The sequence below is a fragment of the Silene latifolia genome, chromosome 11, assembly GCF_048544455.1.
Source record: "Silene latifolia isolate original U9 population chromosome 11, ASM4854445v1, whole genome shotgun sequence".
In the NCBI taxonomy this organism is placed as follows: domain Eukaryota; kingdom Viridiplantae; phylum Streptophyta; class Magnoliopsida; order Caryophyllales; family Caryophyllaceae; genus Silene; species Silene latifolia.
The window spans coordinates 119,298,822-119,324,469 of record NC_133536.1 but is presented as its reverse complement, the minus strand read 5'-3'; the positions used below and the strand labels follow the sequence as shown (position 1 = coordinate 119,324,469).

Sequence of the window (25,648 nt, the reverse complement as noted above, 5' to 3'; positions counted from 1 at the left end):
AAAAGGAAGAAATTGTGCAAAACTCCAAAGATGGAGAATCAACAAAAGAAGAAAGTTCAAAGAAAAGTGAAGACAAGTCCAAGGAGAAGGAGCCCATTGTGATTAGACTTCCTTTTCCAAGTCGTCAAGCCAAGCCCAAATTTGATGATCAACTTGGAAAGTTCATGGAAATTGTGAAGAATTTAGAAGTCTCAATTCCTTTCACGGAATTAATCAATCACGTTCCGGCCTATGCGAAGTATATGAAAGACATCCTCACAAAGAAGAAGTCGATCCGGAAACTTGAGACTATCGCCTTCACTAAGGTGAGTAGTGCAATACTTCAAGCGAGTTCACCTCCAAAGTTAAAGGATCCGGGAAGCTTCTCAATACCGTGTACCATTGGCGACACAACGATCAACAAAGCCTTATGTGATCTAGGGGCTAGTGTGAGTGTCATGCCGTACTCGGTAAGTAAAAGGTTGGGGATGGGAGAGCTTAAATGCACCAACATCACGCTCCAAATGGCCGATAGATCGACGAAGACACCGTTAGGGATATGGGAAGATGTCCCCGTGCGAATTGGGAAGTTTTTCATCCCGGTGGACTTTGTCATTGTTGATATGGAGTCAGATTCCAACATTCCAATCATCCTAGGAAGACCTTTCCTACAGACCGCCGGTGCGGTGATTGATGTGAAACATGGAGAGCTCACTCTAGAAGTGGGAGATGAAAGCATAACTTTTAATCTTGACAAGACTATGAGAGCTCCTCGTTTGCATGAGCCATGTTTCATGATTGATCATTATAGCCGAAAAGATGAAAGGAAAAATCGGAACTCCAATGGAGGAAGAAAGTTGAAGATGCTCCATTCAAAGAGCAAGTGAATTATGACAAGGAGAGCTTGCAAAGCTCATCAAAATCAACCAAGGAAGAAGAGGATGGCCTCATTGGCCAAGAGAAGAAATTGGGAGAGTTGTCTCCATCTAAGCAAGAGATTTTCAATGATCAAGTCAATGAAGTTTGTGGTCTTTGGGACGACGAGTTTGAAGGGATTTTTAATCCCTACATTGGACATGCCATCGATCATGATCAACAACAAGGGCCACGGTCTATTGAGGACCTCTACCATAATAATGAACAAGCTTTTGATTACTTCTTCAAGGTGTTGAGCAACATCAACAACACCTTGAACATGCCCCCTTGACATCTCATCAAGAATGAGAGTTTGGTGGAGTCCTCCCTAAACCACCACTTGTAAATATTTCTAACTCCCTAACTTCCATTTCAATTCTTGTATTGCATTTTTGTCATTTTTGGATTTTTATTTACTTTGATCAAAATAATTGTCATGTAAGAGAGAAGTGAGGGAGGGACTAACAATTTCAATTGATGTGTAGTGCTTTACCTTAGTGTGGGGATGGCAATTGCCTAGGCTATCCATGCCTTAGTAGTGCCCCCACAAAGAAGAACACAAGACTTGAAAGAAAGAATGGAAGAATGATAAAGGGAATGCGCTGTGCACGGGTGGAACTGAATCCGTGTACACAGAGGACGAATCCGAGCGGATTCCCAAGAATCCGCCCGTCTTAAGCAATCCGAGCGTCCTGCAGAAAAGACGCCCGTCTTGAACTGAGCTGAATTTTGAAATTTTCTTGACTGATAAAGAATCCGAGCGGATTTCTGAAAATCCGCCCGTCCTGAAGAATCCGTCCGTCCTGGGAAAAAGACGCCCGTCTTTGCAACTGAGGAAAACAAGCAAATTTCTCTGGACGAAAATCCGTCCGTCCTTCAGCAAATCCGCCCGTCCCGTGTTCAGCAAATCCGAGCGGATTGTACCAAATTCACCCGTCTTTAGGCGAGCTTTTGCAAAGGTTGAAGAAGCAGAATCCGCACGGATTGAGCCTAATCCGCACGGATTGCCCCTGCAGTTTTGAAATTTTCGGCCTCTTTAAAACCCCTCCCACCTTCATTCATTCATTCATTCATTCATAAACACTACCCACAACATCAAAACCCTCATCCCCTCCATCATAAAACCAAAAACCCTCAACAACATTCAACAAAAACAAATCAAACCACCCTTCCAACAACAAATTAATCACTCCTTCTTCAACAAAAATCAAAACCAAGAACAAAATCTTCAACCTTTGAGTCGATTTTTTTTTCATAAAGGCAAAGCCTTTCACCTTCAAATCGATTTGGGCATCCTACAAATTGAAGATTTTTCACTCTTTTCTTGGTTAAGCTCATCAATGGCAAGGACTAAGGGTGCAACAAAGGCAACAAAGGCACCAAAGGCTAAGACACTCTCACAAAGGCAAAAGGCTCTTCAAACAAAGAAAGCTTTGGCTATGGTGGTGGCAACACCAAATTTGGAAGTGCAACAACAACAACAACCTTCTATGGGACCATCAACACCTTCTACTCCGGTAATTAATCAACTTTTGCATTATCCGGAGGTAACTTTTATTTCCGATACCCATAGAAATAACTTTGTCAAGTTTGCTATGAAATCTATTCAATCCACCAAATTCATATGTAAAGATGCCTTGGAAAAATTGGGTGTTCTTGAACAAACAAAAGCCTTTTTTCAAAGCCATGGGGTTGGAGAAATTGTTTGAAACAAAGGAATTGACATACCCCTCCTTTGTCTTGGAATTCTTAAGTTCTTTAAAAGTCACCAAAGTTGAGAATAGAGAAAATATCGAGTTTCGTCTAGCTAATGTTAGTAGACGCGTTACCTTTACGGAATTGGGTGAAATTTTGGGTCTTAGTGATGAATCAAGTTATCTTAAGCATTATGGAAAGTATGACCCCGAGCCTCTTTGGGAGGCAATCTCCGGGATGAAATTTGAGGATTTTCATGCATGTCGTGCTCTTTTGGTCCATCATCCGGGCATAAGAGTATGGCACAAGGTTGTGGGAAATACCATAATTGCTAGGAAAGACACCAATCATTTCACAAGACTTGATTTTATTCTCCTTGAATCGGCTTTGAATATCGGAAGAATTCATACCAAGCCTTACAATTCTTTGAGGCTCTTGGTAGAAAGATGGCTTAATGTTGATAATGGGAAGAAGGGCACAACCGTTATTGTCAATGGCGGCCTAGTCACACTCCTAGCCAAGCACTTTGATCCTAATTTCAATAAGGATAGCAAGTACAAAGCAAAGGAAGGTGGCCATCTTATTGATATGCATATTATGATTCGCAAGTTCAAGTGGGTTGCCCATAACCCCCTTGACACTAAGTATGGATGGCTAACTAGTGAAGCTAGATCGTTCACCTTGCCCTCGAAGATTTGTCGCCTAAGCGTCCACCGGACCAATTATCTACTTCCCCTTTCCGAAGAAGCCGAGTATATCATTCAACAACAAAAGGGTGATTTTGAAGCTCCCTCCTCTTCCATTGTCATACCACCTTACCCCTTTGAGTATGAAGAGTTCAAACCGGAAGGAATTGAAATTGGGAAAGACTATGTGACTCTCCTCATGCAAGCAATGCACAAGCAAGCCCATGAAGATCGGAAAAATGCGTATTTGGCTCAATATCCACCCCTCCTACATCTAGCTAGGCAAGGACTCCTTGATCCATCTTGTCCTTTGCCTAGTTGGGCGGATAGAGAAGTCTTATTTCCGGGTGCATCTAGGGACGTGGTGGGAGACAATGAGGTTGTTGGAAATGATGAAGAAGTTGATGATAATATTGAGGAAGATGCAAGTGAAGATGGAGAAAGAAATGGTGAAGATGAGGAAGAAAGTGAAGAAGCAAATGACAAGGAAAGTGGCAATGTGACCACTTCTCATGAGGGAAGTGATGATGATGATAGCATGATGGAAGACTAGCAAGCCTTGGAGACTCCTACACTCCCATGGTTTGTCTATATCTCTTTGTATTTTATTTTATTTTGATCATTGTTGGAGTAGTCCTAGCAACATCAAAGGACTCACACCTCGGTACCATTGAGGTGTTCTTATTCTATTGTTCCCATTTGTAAAATCCAAAATGACAAACTAGTTTCATGCATAGCATAGTGTGTGCATGAACTATACCCATCCTTGGACATTAGCAATAGTGCCTCACTCGGTTTGGGGAAGTTAATGCATACGCAACGGGAGGTAATCTAAATTATCCTCTCCGTCATAACAAAAACCATGCATCATGTAGTGTAGCTTAGTGTAGATTACATTTAGTATAGAAATCATGCATCATCTTTGCATAATTTCCATCATTTTGGCCATTGAGGACAATGCCCATATTAGTGTGGGGATGGGAATTCTAACATTTAACTCTTATTCAAAAAACCCATAAAAATTGAAAAATTTCAAAAATCATAAAAATTGAAAAAAATTGAAAACCCAAAAACAAGTTCATTTCCTTTGTATATATTGTGTTTGTTTTATCCTTGTTCACATTGATTGACTACGCCACATCCGAGACATGAGGATATTGAAGACCGCATGGTATGATCTTTCCAATCTCCTTTTTCCTCTTTATGTTAATGACTATGTGGCTTCATTTTGATTGATGCGGTACAACAATGTGAACTTAGGACTTGCATTTAGATTGTTTGTCATATTAGTTGGTAGAATCATATGCATTAGGATGTTTATATGGTAGTTGCATCATGGCATGTAGTTTGCATGTTAGAAAAATTTTGCGAAACCGTCTACTTGGGAAGCTTGACAAGTGTATATAGGCCCTAGTAGATGCCTTTTGTTCTTAAGACTTTGCTTGTTAGAATATTTGTAAAACACCCTAGGATGTGTCATGCTAGTATCCTTTGACCCATGGTTTAAGGCCGAGTCAAGAGTACCTTGTGGTGTGATAACTCCTTGGCTACCGTTTATTCCAAGGTGACCCTTGAAACCATGCACCCATACATCCATCATCCATGTTCTACCATATTTTTGTCAACAAAAGGGAATGGGCACAAAAAGAAATCAATTTGAGTTCAATGAAATGAAAAGTGAAAGAAAGTTTGCAAAAATGCATCAAAAGAAAAGGAGCAAAAATAGAACTCCTAAGCTTCAAATACAAGGCACCCTCGTTACTAATTGGGGTGACTTTGAAAATATTCAAAAAGAAATGCAAAAAAGTTGTCAAGTATTGAAATGCCAAAAATCACAAAGAAATGGCAAAGAAAGTGTTCTCAAATGTCAAATGCCACAAGAAATTGGGGGGAAAAACAAAAACAAAAGCAAACTCCCAAAATGAAACTCAAATATCTATCGATCCCTTTATCCATCATATCCATTTTTGTGCATGGTAGAGAGGGGACGACCCTTCTTCTTGTCTAGGCAAGAGGGGGAATTCCGCGATCCTCCAGTGTTTCTAACACCATAGGAAGACTACTCTTGATAAAAGCATTTAACGATTGAGGACAAAGGTACCCTAGCTTGACACAACTTGGAGGTGATTTATTGGTATCCTTCTAGGCTTAGTAGTTTGAACAAATTGCATCTATGAAGGATTGTGTACCCTTGAATTGCTTCCCTTGTAGATAATTTCCGCCACTTGATGAGGGAGTGGCTATTCTTTTTGTAGATGCATCCATTATGTATTTTTGTGTGCTTAATGTTTGGATGTGTCGCCATTTTGGCAAGACCCACCTTGCCTTGCAAGAAGGCATCCTACCTCATGGTTGTCTTGTTGTGAGTTGAAGGGGCGGAGTGAGACCCGCTAATTGTCTCATATCGGCTATATTATTAGGATAGGTTAGTATTGGTCCTAGTCTTTGTCACCTCTTTACTCGGGACGAGCAAAGGTTCGGTTTGGGGATATTTGATGTGACCATAATTGGCGCATATTTAGCCCCCGAATTAGCCTTGTTTCCATGCTTTTTAGTGCTTATTTGGGTCATTTCTTATCTTTAGTTCTTTGTTTTGCTTATTCTTTGAGATTTTGATCCCTTGGTAGGAAAGGAGTAAGAATCTTGCATTTTCATGGCAAAACGAGACTAAATTGATCGAATCCAATGACCAAGCATCAAGGAGAGACAAGATTAGAAGGCCTTTGTACATATCATAGTAGAAGAGCAATGTTGAGGAAAGATCCTTGAGTCCCCAAGGAAATCCCCAAGGAATTTATGAAGAAAAGGGAAGAAAAGAAGAAGTTACTATGCTTTGATCGACAATCCGAGCGGATTGTCGCAATCCGCCCGTCCAGCCTCTGCACAATCCGAGCGTCCCGTGCCTGAATCCGCTCGGATTCCCCCTCAACAATCCGTCCGGATTCCCCAGAATCCGCTCGGATTCCACCGCCCAAATCCGGCCGTCCCGACCTTATTCCGCCCGGATTTCTTCACAGCACGGATTGCCTTCTTCAAGCTACGAAAAGAGAAGCCCTTCTCTCAGAAAATACCGGGTCCTCCTTGCTCAACTTAAAGAGTGTAATTACTAGTTTAGCCCTTAGTTAACCCTAATGCATCCTCCCTAATTTTCACTATAAATACCCCATTAGGCTAATTAGAGGAGCATGTTCTTCTTATCAATAATTAGTGTAGTTAATATCAATCAAATCTCTCTTCAATATTGTAATCAAGTATTAATCAATTTTTAATCCAAGTTTTAGTTCTTTAATCTCTCTTTTGTTCATCCTTTATTTTGGGTAATTGAAGATTATTTGGGTTATTATTGGGGGATTGACAACCTCTCAATCTAGCATTCAAGTACTTCTATTATTCTTGCTTTATTATTGGAATCATTAGTAGGTATAATCTCTTAATCCCTTTTTAATTATTGTTAATTACTTTCATTTATTCATCATGTTTCATATTGTTGGTATGATTGACAACCTTGCTAGCATGATCAACATGATAATGAGTGAGTAGTCTCTTAGCTAGGGTTAATGGGTGATTAGGGGAAACCAACATGGGGAATGATTCATGCTTAAATTAATATGCTTTCATGCTTTATTTGCTTGCTTGTTTTGATCTCATCTCATGCACATGTTATACTTGATGAAATGCTAAGCCTATGAATCCTTGCATTTACTATCATCTCTTATCTTTTCAAGGAGACTTGTAAGACATAACCCAACTCGAGTCTCATTAGACCATGCATGTTGTTGAGTAGGGAAGATTAAGTCGACTTGTAGGTGTTGTACAATCTAATCGATTCGGCTCGGGGACCCAAACTTTCCTAGGATTGTAAGATATAACCCAACTCAATCCATCACAACAATAATTGCTTGCTTATAATTTGAGAACATGTTTGTATGATCATATCCCATGATTCCCCTATGATCCCATGACACCCATGGCGCCGTTGCCGGTGAGGGTGTTTGTTTGATTTAGATTTCTTTTTATTGTTATTAGTTGTGTCTTTTTTCGTCTTGAGGAAGTAAACTCCTCAAGGTTTGTTCTAATTGTTTTTGAGTTGTTTGATATTTTGCATGTCTAGAAGGTTACAAAGTGATTTGTTGCCTTTTGACCGTGAAATCGAAAGAACCTTGACGAACAATAGGAGACTTGTTAGGAGGAATTTGAGAGGTGTTAGTGAAGTTGTTCAACCCACTAGTGAGTTTGTCAATCCTTTCGCAATAGAAGGAGAAGAAAACCCATTACACAATACCCCACAAAATCCACCTACAATGCCAAAATTCTCGTCACACTCCGTACCCACCGAGGATAATCTACCAAATGGTACTCCTACACCGCAACATCTCACCGGAAATTTTATTGCCAAGTCCGCCTTCATCCAACTAGTTGAGAGGAGCCAATTTGGGGGGATGCCTAGTGAGGATCCTCATTCTCATATGGAAACCTTTTGCGATTATTGTGATGCTATCTCTCAAACGGGCGTGACTCAAGACCAAATTAGATGGGTCTTATTTCCTTTTTCCTTAATCGGCACCGCAAAGCAATGGTTGAAGGGCCTTGATAAGGCCACCCTTGGAATAGATTCTTGGAAGAAGTTGGCTCTAGCTTTCTACAAAAAATTCTACCCACCGGAAAAGACCAACATGCTAAGAGCTCAAATTACGGGTTTTAAGCAAAGGGATGAAGAGTCTTTGTATGAAGCTTGGGAGCGGTTTAAGGGTATTTGTCGCTCATGTCCTCACCATGGACTTAGCGAATGGTTTTTGGTGCAACAATTTTGGAATGGTTTATATGAAGATTCTAGGAACATTCTCAATATGGGATCAAATGGAATGTTCACCGAAGTTGATGACAATCAAACATGGAACAAGATTGAGGAAATGGCGGTCCATAACTCACAATATAGTAGACCTCGCAAGGCTACTAGAGGAGGAAAGCATGAAGTGGACTCCGTTACTCAATTGGGTGCTCAACTTACTGCTCACATTGACACAATCAACTTGAAGTTTGAACAAGCTATGGCTAGACTTGAGGAAAACTCAAAATCATCGAAGCATCATGTCAATGCCATGACGGCATCCTCATCAATCCCAAGTGGGATATGTGAGAATTGTGGAACTTTGGGTCATGACCCAAGTGAGTGTAGGGGAACAACCGAACAAGTTAATGCTTTCCAAGCTTACAAGAGTGGTACCCCTTATTCCAATTTTTACAATGAGAACACCAAGTTCCATCCAAATCTCTCATACAAAAGCCAAAATGTTCAAAACCCTCAAACAACATACACTCCACCACCCATGAGAAACCAAAATCAAAGACCCTTTTACAATCAAAACCAAGGTTACCAAAATCAAAATCCATACAATCACCAAAATGACCAAGGTTTTGATGTCCAAAAAGCGGTCCTCCAAATGCAAAAGAATCAACAAGAATTTTTCACCCAAATGCAAAAAGATAGCCAAGCAAAGGAAACCACCATCAACAACATTCTAGCTCACACCAAGATGTTGGAAACACAATTGACTCAACTAGCATCTTCAAGCTCACAAAGACAAAAGGGGCAATTACCACCTCAAAGTAATCCCCCTAGACATGAAACGGTTAGTTAGCCATTCACTTGAGAAGTGGTACAAGGTATGAAGCAATCAAGAAGCAAGTTGAGGATGAAGTTGTGGAAGCTAGTGAAAAGGAAGAAATTGTGCAAAACTCCAAAGATGGAGAATCAACAAAAGAAGAAAGTTCAAAGAAAAGTGAAGACAAGTCCAAGGAGAAGGAGCCCATTGTGATTAGACTTCCTTTTCCAAGTCGTCAAGCCAAGCCCAAATTTGATGATCAACTTGGAAAGTTCATGGAAATTGTGAAGAATTTAGAAGTCTCAATTCCTTTCACGGAATTAATCAATCACGTTCCGGCCTATGCGAAGTATATGAAAGACATCCTCACAAAGAAGAAGTCGATCCGGAAACTTGAAGATGTTTCTTCTTCGTCAAAATCAGTAATTATTTCTTCAAAACCTAAAGTGGACAAGAGTCATATTATTTTTGGAAGATGTTCCTTCTTGGTCAAAATCAGTAATTATTTCTTCGAAACCTAAAGTGGAGAGGAGTCGTGTTATTTTTGGAAGTAACAAACCTGTAACTTATTAAGATGCTTTATCTAGTTTCAACTCCGCAAAAGTCCGAACTGAACATAAACATTAAGATGTTTCCATAACTTGGTTGATTGGTGGTAAGAGGTATACACCAATTGCAACGCTTCGTTAAATTCGGATTTAATAATATTATTTGACTGTTGGATTTTAAAATCATCTTACATGAGTTTTGTAAATCGTAACTATCCTAAGGTAGGATATGAACTTAAGAAGAAATCTTAAGTAAAGGAGTTGAATGGTATGTTTCAGTCATGTAATAAACTTTTCTCGATTTGTCGAGTAGTTTTGTTTAGACATGAAGTTTAGTGGGAGTAGGGTGGTATTATTAGTCTTATATGTGAATGACATATTGATCATTGTGAATGATGGAAGACTTAGGAGCAGAATAATACATCTCTAAAATATCCAGACCTATAAAGATAGATCTAATAGGATATTAGCGTTAAATGATTATTATTATATTGATGAGAGTCTCGACAAGTTCAAAGGTGTTGAACATGTAGAAATTAAATCCACGTGCTTCCGCTGCAGGATTAATTCATTACGCTAAGATGTATCACCATTCTTAAACTTCGTATACTTGGAGTATGACGAGAATTTATAAATCGAATCTTTGAGATAAGTCTCTATATAGCCACATAGTTCATTAGTTAGTACTCAGGAAGTACTAAAGATATGAAGATAAGCATTTAGAAATGAGATGGATTTATGTGCAAGGAGTTACACAAAAACCATATTCTAAACACATAAGGATGGTTAGAGAACCATCTTGGCTATATTATGTAAGGAGTATATCTGCTAGAAATGTCCTAGGCAGTTGAACAAAGAGATATACACAACGGAAATTGAGTACACTTGCAATAATGAGATATGCAAGAAGGAAGGGATGATATTAGGATTCCGTTTGTGAATTGGAGGAACTATGGCAGTTCGTTCCAATGAAGGTTCTATTCTTACTCACTGTGAGGACAATGGGAGCTATTCTAAGGCAAGAGAGCCTATGTCTAGATTGGATCTAGACACGTACTCAAAAGTTTTATGATAAAGATTATACATAACAAAGGGAAAAATTATATAGTAAGGTTAGGAAAGTGCAAGGTTTTCCTAAGACTTACTAACCAAAGCCTTCTCATAGACTTAGCATGATAAGTCATGTCATTTCAACTGAATTGAGATGATCAACTATATACAAAACTAAGAATGAATTATAAATTATGTAGTAATTGATATTGTATCAATTTTACATATGTGATAATGCATTCATCGTTTGAGTTTTATATTAAACTCTTTTATTACTTTGTTACATCCAAATAGGTTGTAAGGACAACGTTGAACCCTATTAAGTGAATTGGATTAACATAGTATTGGCCCCTAGTTGCTTATATGAGGTGACGTCTCGAAGTGACTAGAGTGTGATGCGATTGATGGCAAGTTCAAGTGCCATAGAGTCATAAGGGATGACTAGTCGATCACATAGGCAGACTGTATGGGACACTCTGTCGGGTAGTGGCCGCGTATAGAGTTCTTGTAATTCATAATGCCTGGTCGTGGCAAGAGCTACTAAAGTATTCTTTTGAGTCAATTATTTGACTAGAGAATGTTCGCCCAAGGTGGCACAGTTTTTGATTGGCTTTGATTTATGCTCTACGACTATTGTAACTGAGGTCCAATGAGCATCTTTTAGGTCATGATGAGCTGTGGCTATTCAAAGAGAATAGTGGGATAGGAATTGTCCACCCCTTGTCAGGGTTATCTATGAATCTCAGGGCCACTCGAGGAGCAGTGAACTAAAAATGAGCGGCCACGCTCGGAAGGTATCTACGGTAGATAATTCCGGTTAGACAGTTACTCTCCAAATCGAGCAAACCACTCTAGATATGATCAAATGCAAGTACGACCTGCAAGACACCTTGCATTGAGTGGGAGATTGTAATAGGACAAGAGAATTGGTGACGCACACTTGTTAGGACAAGTGGGAGATTGTTGGAGTAAGTGTCCTCAACAATAGTGCGATCACATTATTAAATCTCATATAAGAATACGTAAGGGATGATTCAATATATACAGTCAACTGATCAACATTAATCGGTAATGATTGGCTAACTAGAGTTTGACATTACTGTCATTTAACGGTGGTGATCAGTTGATCTCTTCAGGTCATACCAAAAGGACAATTCCCTTAATGGATTAATTAATTAATTGTATATCGGTACAGATTAATTGATTCCTTATAATTGACCGATTTACATTTTGAGTAAGAGTTTTAAATCTCATTGTAATTTGATTATGTGAGATTCATTTTAGTAATTAAAATGCTTTGTTACTAAAATTTGATTATTGTTTATGAAACAATTATAATAAGAATGAGTAGTTAATTATAATTACAAGATGTGAATTATATTAATATGATCCATTTTATACACATGTAATTATGAATTACTAGATATTTTGTTAAATGTAACCTAATTAATTTATATAATGATATATAATTATTAGGTATGTATTAATTTGATTAATTACATACTACATACTATATGTGACATGTTGTATGACTATTGACATTTGACAAAATAAAATGGATTCCCGTTTTATTAAATGGACCGAAATTAAGGGGTATAAGGGTTAGTGGGTGTTTATTTTAATTGTAGATTAAACACCATCATAACCTATTTTCTTAAGCTTACATACCTAGCATCTTGATTAGAGCAATTGGTGTACATGCATTGGCCTAAACAATCTCCCTCTACCCGGCCCCCTATGGACAAGAATAAGAAGTTCTTTTCTTATTTTTGTAATTCATTCATGCAAAATTAGGATATCTCTCTTACTCTTCTTCTCTAAATTGTTAGAAAACCATAGAAATTTTTCAAGTACAAAATCTAATAAATCTTCATAGATTACTATTGTAGTAATAAATAGTTATTAGATTTATTATAAGGAAATTAGTATTATTATCTAGTTAATAGTAATATTAATATTAAGGGTTTGTCTTGGGTGCAATCCAAGAGGAGGATCTCTATTCTTGAGATTTGGTTAGGTGGATCATCCTTATAATTTATAGTTCAAGATCAAGTGTAGGAAGGAGTTCTACATTTGTGCCCATATTTCGACCAAAATCTATATAAGGAAGTCTGTTTTTCCTTCTTTTTGTTCTTTTAATCTTGCATGCAACTAGATCCACATGACATAAGTTATTAGTAATTTATAAAATTGAATTAGATGAGTCTAATAGGGGTATATGAACCTAACAATTCGTAGTTTAAAACTACACTTTTTTTTTTGTTAAAGTTAAACTTTTTTTGTTAGAATTACACTCGTAAAATTTGTATAAACTTTGAAGCATAAGAAGACAAAAGATAATGTTAAGTTTGTATGAGAATGAATTAGTGAATGTATAATTAAAGTTAGAGAGAGAAAATGAGATTTATTAGAGCATAGGAAACTCATTAGTGTTAAGTGTATTTATTGTCTTCAATCTCAACCATCTATATTGGAAGATCGAGTGGTTGAAGACAGGACTTAGGGACTCAAAAAATATGGAGGACTCATAAGAACCTCACACACATACACACACACTCTCTCTCTCTCTCTCTCTCTCTCTCTATATATATATATATATATATATATATATATATATATATATATATATATTCCCTCTAAATCCTCTCTATATAATTATCTCTTGTCTTTTTCTTATAAGAAATATGAGATTTTTCATGATCTCACGACTTTCTTCATATCTAATTAATTACTTCCTGATATTTTTTTTTGCCAATGTTTACTTATTTTTAACCTATTGTTAGTAGTTGATCTCAAGTTCCATTTTTAATTTTATAATCTCCATTATATCTATTGGTTCATAATAAATATTAGCAATTAAGCATTGTAACACAAGGTACATATATACTACAAAATCATGAGAAACAGAATAAATAAGTAATTAGTTCAAATTAAATGTTAGCTTTCTACATAAGAATAAAAATAATTGTTAGCTCTACAATAAGAAAAATGCAAATTAATTTGATCAAAAAAGAAACTCTATCACAAGTGTCCAACTATATCGCATTTGTCTTGGATGTAGAGAATATAAACAAAGTTTTAGACTCAAACTGAATTTTAAATCGTGCCAACCATTGGTGTTATATATGGGTAAAATAATATCAGAATTATTTGAGAAAGTTATAGAATAGACGAGTATATGACATTTAAATAGACGAAACTATTTTAAGATCTCCCAAAGTTGAAGCGGTTATGGTTTTGAAAATTTTACTTGTGACAAGTAGGGGCATGTAATTTTTCTATTAAATACGGCTATGAGAAGACCTACATTTGTCATGTCTTATCCCCCATTTGGTATCCTTACTTTTAGGCGTCGCTTTTATTTTCATTATGCGAGATTTGGTCGCGTATTTTAGTTGGTGTAGACTTTGGGAGTAAGAGTCACTATCTTGTAGGAATTTCACACTAAATGTATTTCATCCTCTTCGCAATGATCTTCCTTATTGCTTCTACACAATTGCTAATGATGAAGTTTGATCATGATTTTCGACATATTAATGGTCAAAGTTATAAAAGTCTGACCTTTAAGAAGCAAGGTGGAAGAGTTTAAGAAGGGGAGAGAGTATAAATGATGAATTTTATTAATATAACTCATAATAGTATGCTCTACCAAGTGTGGTATGCCATTTACGTTGTAGAGGAACATTAACTCCGTAAGACGATTATCTAACGGGATCTGTTTTATTATCTGTAATACTCCGTATTTATATTTTATAAAATAATATTATATTGTATTTATACGGGTTATATTTGAGACGGAATAAAATAATAATAATTATAATTATTATATGATGGTAATGATAAAAATAATAGTAGTAATAATAAGTTGTAATAATAATAATAATAATAATAATAATAATAATAATAATAATAATAATAATAATAATAATAATAATAATAATAATAATAATAATAATAATAATAATAATAATAATAATAATAATAATAATAATAATAATAATAATAATAATAATAATAATAATAATAATAATAATAATACGATATACGATACATGTATATGTATACCGCACTCATATAATAATAATAATAATAATAATAATAATAATAATAATAATAATAATAATAATAATAATAATAATAATAATAATAATACGATATACGATACATGTATACGTATACCGCACTCACCATATATACTCCACCCTATCCTATCCATACTACCCTTTGAAGGAAAAGTAGATCTATATACTTAACATACTCATATATGTTTTAATTTAATTTGTCATAAAATTAACTAATGATCTTATGCATGCAAACTAACAAACAAAATAAGGAAGAAACATCCATTCTTACATTGGATTTTCGGTTTTAGGGCACAAGAGAGATCTCCTTTTCTCTTGTTCTTGAGCTTTCCTTTTGGATGAACAAAGACCCAAGTGTAGGATCTCTCCCAAGGAATTATACCCAAAGCACACTCTTAATTAAAATCAATATTATAAATACTAGTACAATATTAATTTTGTAAGAAAAATTGACCCAAAATAATTTTGGTTTTTGTCTCCTAAAACCGGGTAGGAGAAAGAGGAAGAAAGGAAAATATTTTTATCTCTCTAAAAATATTTTTGATGAGATGAATGAATGAATAAATTATCACACACACACATGCATATGGTGAATAATAATTTTAAGCAAAAGAACCTTTGTTCTTTTCTAGGGGAAACCGGGTAGGAGGGTGGAGGAATGCCAATGCATGGGCTTGGTGCTCTTCCACAAGAGACACTAGGTATGCATGCCTAGTTGTAGAAAAATGATTACATCTTCCACTAATTTTAATTAATATTATAAGAATATGTTAATCAAACCCAATATTTCGGTCCATATGGATAACATGGAATCCATTTTATTTTTGTCAATTGTCAATATGTCACATGTCATATGTTACATAAATTTGTTATGTATTTTTAACATATTAAAAATCAACGTATTAATAAAAATACGTCATATACAAAAATCGACTTAGTAATTCATAATTACTTGTACCAAAATATTTTACCAATTATAAATCACAACAAATTGTATTTATAATAATTCATTCTAATTCAATTGTTTCTTTAAACAATAATTTCATCTGAGTAATGATACAATTCGATTACTCAGACCGTATCTCATTTAATCATATTATAATGAAATACGTAAATATTACTTCCAAAATCGTCCGTCAATTTTCAAGTAATTTAATTAACTCGTAACGTTATACGATTAATTAAATGATCAATTAAGAGTGTTGCCCTATAGGTATGACCTAGGGGATCAACTGATCACCACCGTCGCACGACAGTAATGTCAAACTCTAGTCAGCCAATCATTACCGATATGTGTGTTGGAATATGTGTCCTCCGACAATAATGCGATCACGACTGTTGATCATGATGATCACATGTTTAAATCTCATTATATAGAATACAATTGGGAAGTAATTTTGTTACTGTCAACTGGTCAACATATATCGGTAATGATTGGCTGACTAGAGTTTGACATTACTGTCGTATGACGGTGGTGATCGATTGACCCCTAGGTCATACCTAAAGGGCAATACTCTTAATTGATTATTTAATTAATCGTATAATGTTGCGAGTTAATTAAATTACTTGAAAATTGACGGACGATTTTGGAAGTAAAATTTACGTATCAAATTGAAATGTGATTAAATGAGATACTGATCCGAGTAATTGAATTGTATCATTACTCGGATGAAACAATTGTTTAATGTAACAATTAAATTGAATGAATTGTTATAAATACAATCATTTGTAATTTATAAATGGTAAAATATTTTGGCACAAGTAATTATAAAATTACTAAGTCGATTTTTGTATGTGACGTATTTTTGATAATACGTTGATTTTTAATATGTTAAAAATACATAACAAATTTATGTCACATATGACATGTGACATATTGACAATTGACAAAAATAATATGGAATCCATATTATAGAGTGGGCCGAAAATTAGAGGGATTTAAGCTAATTATATGTTGTTTGTAATTAGTGGAAGGCATGATGATTGCACTAGTCACTAGCCATGCAAGCCTATTGTTCATTGTGAAGAACAACTTTTCCATGCATTGGCTCCCCTAATGCCCTCCTCTTACACGGTTTTGAGAAGGCAAATGCTATCATTGTTTTTCCATAATTTTACCTAATAATATACTAAGTGTAGTGTATTATTCATTCATTCTATCCATCATCCAAAATACAAGTTCTAGTGAGAAGAAAAATCCTCCTCTCCTTCTCTCATAAAAACCGAAATATTGAAGTGTTAAATAATATTTTGGTTCAATTTTCTACCTTATTAATATTATACTAGTACTTATAATATTAATTTGTATTAAGAGATAGCCTTGGGTATAAAGCTTAGGGAGAGATCCTATACTTGGATCTTTGTTCTTCCATAAGGAAAAGCTCAAGAACAAGAGAGAAAGGTGATCTCTCTTGTGCCCATTAAACCGAAATTATCAAAGTAAGGACATGATTTCTCCTCTATTTTATTATTGTTTGCATGCATAAAATCCGTTTTAATTTTATGACAAATTATTTAGACATATATGAGTATGTTAAGTATGTATATGAATCTACATTTCCTTCAATCGGTATCATGAGCCCAGGTTGTTTGCATGCAAATTGGTTAAAAGTTTTTCCGAGTTATAAGAATAACAAATAAAACTTGTAAAATTTGTGTTATTATGATATATCACGAAATTAATCCATGCATGTTAATATTTCTGGTCCTAAAATGTTTTAGGATATTTTGGTTAATTTTTCGGATTTTTATTGTTCATAATTTACAATAATGGCATTTAAATGTGATTTTATGAGTAAAAATATCATTTTTGGTCTAAAATTAGCTATACTTCGAATTTTCAGTTGGTTTTTGGATATGTTGTTACATATATTATTTTGAGATAACCTGTAAAATTTCATAATTTTTGGACTTGTTATGCTCGAAAAATGAATTTTTCATTATTAAATTCGGATTTAGGTGAAAAATAGGTTAATATGAGTTAAATTTCGAATCTGGTCATAGAAAATTAATATGTTGTCACATGTAATTTTACAAGATGTGTGTAAAATAATTGGCTATAAAGAAGTCTTTTTGCATGATTTATGGATTTTTGAAGAAAAATAGCATAAATAGTGACATTATTAGTGAAAATTAATAACACATAATCTATGACTTAGGAAAAACGTCTAATGTTGCATTTTATTATCTTTTTTAGATCTAAAATTGAAAATTTAGTGAGAATAATTTTTCCATGTTTTTATGATTATTTTATTAAAAATCGATAAACCGCAACATTGTTTTTCCGGTAATTTTTCGAAATTTTTAACCTAAGTTTTTGAACATTATGAGTGTCATGGAATTTTTTCCAGAATGTTCATGAGTTTAAATTTCAAATTTTGAATTTATTTGAAATTTTGTGATTTATTTGAAGTTTAATGGCTTATTTTTGTAATTTTGGTCCATTTATGAACAAATTTGTAAATAAAGGTTAATTATGGTCAAATTATTAGGGAAGACTATATTTTGAGTCCTAAAAGGTTAGGGTGATTAACTTATGCATAAATATGAGTTTATGTATTTTTGTGATTATAAAATGTTGAAATCACGCAAATCCGTAAAAACCGAGTAATATATGATATTGGCTAATTAAAGGCGATTTAGCATAAAATTGAGTATGTTCATACATATTATAATGCTGCATTTTCTTTATGATTGTCATAATTTTAATTTATGTAATTTTGAATTATGTAATTTTACTTAGTATGGCCTTAGATTTTAATTGGTATTTCCCGAAATGTATGGGAATATCGATTCGGTTGTAATTTTTATTGTGATCTCGTATCACCATTTTGTAATTTAATAGATTTATTTTATTTTAGTTACAAATGTATAATAGGAAATTATGTAATTTATTATGTAATTTTAATTCATTCCGGAGTTCCCAAAGACGGATTTCTTCAAGGATGGCGATACATAAAGACGGTGTTACCTCGAGATGCGTGCCACAACCGAAGTTCAAGGGACCAATGGAGTTGGTTTCCGAATATGTAATAGTTAAATAGTTTTTCTATTTTAGGAAAGGCCATACTAGGATTTATTTATCTTTATGCTTGCATTTTATTTTATGTCGCATGCATCGCTAAATCGCCATAACTAAAACATGCATCCTTATTTTATCGAGTTTATCGACCGTGTCAATTCAAATTATCGTAGTTCACCGCTTTGGTTCACTTAAAACGTGATAGATAATAAATTGACATGACCTCTCGCTAAAACAATCAATTGAGACATAGCCTTACCAAATAGTAGAAACCATGAAAACCTATTTCGCGAGGGAGTGCACTCGGCTACCCCGGGGTACAAACCTTGTTACGTAGGGGAAGTGGGTGATAAATGTCTAATCCACCGAATTCATGTTGATGAGGGTTTCATCGGCTACCCCGTGCCTAAGTTAATGTGGGTTTGGATAATGGACACATTTATTCGAAATTTGGATTGAACTCAACAAAAGTAATTGATAAGGGTTTCATCGGCTACCCCGTGCCCTTGTTGATGTGTTTTGGGCTATAGATAAATATTAGAGTAATTATATCGACCAAGAGTTCTAAAAGTAGAATCGATTAAAAAGTTAATCCACCTAGTTATATTGATAAAGGTTTCATCGGCTACCCCGTGCCTAAGTCGATATGAATTTGGGTCTTGGAATCATTTATCTAGTTGGGTAGAGGTCTTTAGAAAAATGCATAAAACTTGTTTAAATCATACATTTTTACGAGTATTATTAAAACGACATTTGTTTTACTCCTTATATTTTGTTTTGTAGACCACTTCTTTTTCATAACAAATGGCAACACCAACACCAACTCCTAATGCTACACCACTCGCTACTTCATCTTGGCTCCGATCCTTTATGGATCGATGTAAACTTGAAAAGAATGGGTCAAATTTCTCCGAATGGGATGCCCAACTCAAATTAGCCGCCGAAGGTGACGACAAGCTTCGTTACCTTACCGAGGCCTCTCCACCCGAACTCTCCACTAGGTCCACCGCGGCCACTAGGGAAGCATATGAGGCTTACCAAAAGGAGTCCGCCGCAATGAAAAATGTCTTAATATTTGCAATGGAGGCGGACCTCCAAAGGAGAGCCTTCAAAATGGGCAATGCTAATGAGATTTACTCCAAACTTGTGACCATGTTTTCACAAACTCCGCGGATCGTCCAATATGAGGCGGCCGCGGCATTCTTTGATCTCGACTTCAAAGAGGGCCAAAAGGTTAGCCCTCATGTGCTCAAATTCATGGAGCTTGTCGAGACCTTGAAAATTCAAAAGGTTGAAATCCCCAAAGAACTCATCGTAGATAGGATTCTACACTCCTTGTCCAAAGTCAAGGCATATGTGCAATTCCGGGTGAATTTCGACATGCAAGACAAGGATGTGTCTCTTGAGGAGTTGCACTTTACTTGTGCAAGCCGAGAGGGACATGGGGTTAAATGTGAACCCTCCCAAGGATGTGCTTAACATAAGCACAAAGAGTAAGGGGAAGTTCAAGAAGAGTGGAAGAAAGGGTAAAAAGCAAGCTCCCACATTCACCAAAGCTATGTCTTGTGAAGCTAGCACCTCCAAAGTCAAGAAGGGTCCTCTTGATAAATGCCATTATTGTAATGGCATGGGACATTGGAAAAGAAATTGTTCCAAATACCTTGGTGATATCAAAGCTGGAAAGATCACTCCAGTAGGTAAATGACTAACCTTCTTTTATGTTTCTAATTCAACTATGGTATTATGATGCAAAGTTGTGATAATGTATCTCCCCTTTTATTGTAAATAGGGCCTCCACCAAGCAAAGACAAGGGAAAAGAAAAACAAGCATGAGAAACCATGGAGAAGCTAAGGATAGCTTTTGTGGAGCTTTGTTTTTCATTGTCTTATTTTAAGTTATGTTTTGAATTTTTAGAACTTTAAGTTTCCATGTTCGACATGGAAAAGTATTTTGGATAATGGGTTGTATTTTGGATGATGGTGACTTGGTTTGCAACCCAAGTCACCCGTTTTTATCATTTATCCTTTATGTTCTAAAATTTCATATTTAAATGCTTGCGTTTTGAAACATAAGATTATTCACTTAAAGGTGATCTAATAGACAATTATAATGACGGGTTTCATTATATGTCCACATGCTTAAGGCTTGTGTATGATCATTTATAAAGTGATTCTGAGTCTATGAACTCTCTTAAAGGTATGTCAATCACCAAGTACACATATGAATTCAATAACAATTAGTCTACCTATGAGGTAGTTCTCCTTATAATTCAACATCATTAATTTGTGTCTCATATGCTATCTTTGAATGTTTAGTGTATTTATTCTAAAGATAGAGTGGGAGAAAAATGAGGACACAACACACAAGACAAAGATCAAATTGTGTTTTTGTGTATATAAAGATCTACGCAAGAGAGAATGATTTGAATAAAGGTATATCTATTTACATAGTATACCGAATAGATGAGATCTATGGTCTCAAGTTAGTTCTATATGACTAAAGAGACCAAGTGTAATAATCATAAGAGTATATTCTCAAGATAACTACACGAGGAGACCAAAAGAAGTTTTGGAATAAAATGACTAATGTAAAGTCTTAACAAGTTTTTGACTAAGTTTATGAAACATTTGACCAATAGTTTCAACCTTGAGATTTACTTAAGAGCCTAAATGAATCATAGTAACATACTAGTTATGATCGAGTTGCAAAAATTGATATACCGATATCTTCAATGACCAAAATTTCAACCACGCAAATGTCATTGCTTAACCTCACTATGAAATGGTTAAACCTCCTTCCAAAAGGGTATTTGCGAAGGACGTATTCTAGATATTGTTTATATTTGAATAATGACATTACTACACATCATTATGATATGAGTGTGTTGGGGATTTAAAATCCCTTTCCGTAAGGTTGAGATGAGACCACTTCAAAATAGGTATTTTGAAAGGATATGATGGGAACATATGTGGTTTTATCCTAGTAACTTGGCAAAGCAATTTATATTTAAATTCTTGAATAAAAATTTCGATTGAGAAGTCAATTTCGAAATGTGTTGAATTGAGTGGGAGTTAAGAAAATCTCATGTGAAGACATGGAATTTAGTGGGAGCTATCATCCTTGAATGTTTAAAACTCATCACTCATTAAAGAATGACGAGCAAATACCTTCTTTCATAAAGAAGCTTTTGAGTTTTCAATTCTGGATGAAAATGGACAATTATGAATCCAATTACATCAAGAGATGTTGGATTAGTATTAAGAGATACACATCATATCAACATTCACATAGGTTATTCATGTAGATGAAAATGGAATTACCATTAGCAGTCATGGTCGTTCATTGAACCTATGAACGGTTGATCTCATGAGTATTAGTAACTAATGTTTCCGCCATTAGAATAATCATATACATGTCCAATTATGAATCATATGCATAAGAGCATGATGATTGATTGGTAAGCCATAATAGAAACATCATGAATTCTCAAGTAGAATCCGATGAGAGATTTCAGTGTTTGTCGGAACGTTCTATTATGTGATAAGAGGTTGCACATTATAGGAAGTCCGAGCACATGTAAGGATTTATGAGAATCCCCAAATCTTTCAAGCCCAGAAAGAGAAATGAGAAGTTTTGGAAAGATGCTTGGTTGAATAAGAGGTTATTCAAAAACAATCTTTCCTAGTAAAGCTAGGACTTGTGAGAAGTGCTAAGCTAAATAATCTTGTCAATTGTTACAAGATTCTACAAAACATATACCTAGTGCATTGTGTGTGAATGGGGTACTTGATCAGTACAAGTTATATCATTCATCACAAATTTAGTCGTTATGTGATAGTCGATAAGAAAGTTCAACCAAGGTCGGGAACCTTGAAGTGTACTTGGTAAGATTCATGCTGTGAGAGAGAACATGAATGTGAAGGAGATTGCAAGTATAAGAAGTTTGAACACATGGACACATGGGATGTTAAACTTCTATTGCAGTCAATAAGTGTTTACACTTATGATAAACATCACAAGGTTGTAATATGATATTGACTACCCGAGTGTGATGTCAACATTTGTCGTTTGAGTTATTATTAACTCACCTTGTACATTGTTATATCCAAACGGGTTGTAGAGACAATTGAACCCCGTTAAAGTGAACATGGATTAACATTGTTTTTGCCCATAGTTACTTATATGAGGTGACGTCTCGAAGTGACTAGAGTGTGAGGCGATTGATGGCAAGTTCAAGTGCCATAGAGTCATGTGAGATGACTAGTCGATCACATAGGCAGACTGTTAAGAACATTTTATCGGGCCTTATGACCGCTTATAGAGTTCTGGCAAATTTATATAGCCTGGTCGTGGCGAGAGCTACTATAGTATTCGAATGAGTCGATTCTTTTGACTAAAGACTATTCTCCTAAGATGGCACAGTTTCAGATTAACTTTGATTTGTGTTACTACGACCTTCGTAAATGGGGTCAAATGGGCATATTTTGGGTTATGATGGCTGTGGCTAGTCGAAGGGAATGAGTGCGATAGGAATTGTCCACCCCTAGTCAGGGTTATAACAATATCTCAGGGCCACTCGAGGAGTAATGAACTGGAAATGCGTGGCCACGCTCGGAAGGTATCCAGAGTGGATAAATCCGGTCAATCAGTTATTCTCCAGATCGAGGAAACCACTCTCGATATGATCACTTGCAAGTACGACCTGAAAGACACCTTGCATTGAGTGGGAGATAGTAATAGGACAAGAGAATTGGTGACGCACACTTGTCGAGGACAAGTGGGAGATTGTTGGAATATGTGTCCTCCGACAATAATGCGATCACGACTGTTGATCATGATGATCACATGTTTAAATCTCATTATATAGAATACAATTGGGAAGTAATTTTGTTACTCACAACTGGTCAACATATATCGGTAATGATTGGTGACTAGAGTTTGACATTACTTGTCGTATGACGGTGGTGATCGATTGACCCCTAGGTCATACCTAAAGGGCAATACTCTTAACTGATTATTTAATTAATCGTATAATGTTGCGAGTTAATTAAATTACTTGAAAATTGACGGACGATTTTGGAAGTAAAATTTACGTATCAAATTGAAATGTGATTAAATGAGATACGGTCTGAGTAATTGAATTGTATCATTACTCGGATGAAACAATTGTTTAATGTAACAATTAAATTGAATGAATTGTTATAAATACAATCAGTTGTAATTTATAAATGGTAAAATATTTTGGCACAAGTAATTATAAAATTACTAAGTCGATTTTTGTATGTGACGTATTTTTGATAATACGTTGATTTTTAATATGTTAAAGATACATAACAAATTTATGTCACATATGACATGTGACATATTGACAATTGACAAAAATAATATGGAATCCATATTATAGAGTGGGCCGAAAATTAGAGGGATTTAAGCTAATTATATGTTGTTTGTAATTAGTGGAAGGCATGATGATTGCACTAGTCACTAGCCATGCAAGCCTATTGTTCATTGTGAAGAACAACTTTTCCATGCATTGGCTCCCCTAATGCCCTCCTCTTACACGGTTTTGAGAAGGCAAATGCTATCATTGTTTTTCCATAATTTTACCTAATAATATACTAAGTGTAGTGTATTATTCATTCATTCTATCCATCATCCAAAATACAAGTTCTAGTGAGAAGAAAAATCCTCCTCTCCTTCTCTCATAAAAACCGAAATATTGAAGTGTTAAATAATATTTTGGTTCAATTTTCTACCTTATTAATATTATACTAGTACTTATAATATTAATTTGTATTAAGAGATAGCCTTGGGTATAAAGCTTAGGGAGAGATCCTATACTTAGATCTTTGTTCTTCCATAAGGAAAAGCTCAAGAACAAGAGAGAAAGGTGATCTCTCTTGTGCCCATTAAACCGAAATTATCAAAGTAAGGACATGATTTCTCCTCTATTTTATTATTGTTTGCATGCATAAAATCCGTTTTAATTTTATGACAAATTATTTAGACATATATGAGTATGTTAAGTATGTATATGAATCTACATTTCCTTCAATGTGTGGACCAGTTGACAGTAAAGAAATTACTTCCCAATTGTATTCTTTATAATGAGACTTAAACATGTGATCATCATGATCAACAGTCGTGATCGCATTATTGTCGGAGGACACATATTCCAACAATCTCCCACTTGTCCTCGACAAGTGTGCGTCACCAATTCTCTTGTCCTATTACTATCTCCCACTCAATGCAAGGTGTCTTTCAGGTCGTACTTGCAAGTGATCATATCGAGAGTGGTTTCCTCGATCTGGAGAATAACTGATTGACCGTATTTATCTATCATAGATACCTTCCGAGCGTGGCCACGCATTTCCAGTTCATTACTCCTCGAGTGGCCCTGAGATATTGTTATAACCCTGACTAGGGGTGGACAATTCCTATCGCACTCATTCCCTTCAACTAGCCACAGCCATCATAACCCAAAATATGCCCATTTGACCCCATTTACGAAGGTCGTAGTAACACAAATCAAAGTTAATCTGAAACTGTGCCATCTTAGGCGAATAGTCTTTAGTCAAAAGAATCGACTCATTTGAATACTATAGCAGGTCTCGCCATGACCAGGCTATATAAATTTGCCAGAACTCTATAAGCGATCATTAGGCCCGACAAAAAGTTCCTAACAGTCTGCCTATGTGATCGACTAGTCATTCTCATATGACTCTATGGCACTTGAACTTGCCATCAATCGCATCACACTCTAGTCACTTCGAGACGTCACCCCATGCAAGTAACTACGGGCAAATACAATGTTAATCCACGTTCACTTTAACGGGGTTCAATTGTCTCCACAACCCGTTTGTATATAACAATGTACAAGGTGAGTTAATAATAACTCAAACGACAAATGTCGACATCACACTTGGGTAGTCAATACCATATTACAACCTTGTGATGCATATCGTACGTGTAAACACTTATTGATTGCAATAGAAGTTTAACATGCCATGTGTCCATGTGTTCAAACTTCTTAATCGTATTATCCTTTAAATTCATGTTATCACTCAT

At 35.3% G+C, this 25,648-nt stretch overlaps 1 protein-coding gene and 1 non-coding gene across 2 annotated transcripts in view; one reads left to right on the top strand and one right to left on the bottom strand.

Annotated features, from left to right (window-relative positions):
- Positions 1-25,648, top strand: part of LOC141613872 (uncharacterized) — a 61,513-nt gene that overhangs the window by 18,999 nt on the left and 16,866 nt on the right. The gene's annotated exons all lie outside the window — the stretch shown is intronic.
- LOC141616488 (small nucleolar RNA R71) lies at positions 7,949-8,055 on the bottom strand. The gene has a single exon (XR_012530834.1). It is a non-coding gene; the product is annotated as a small nucleolar RNA R71 (small nucleolar RNA).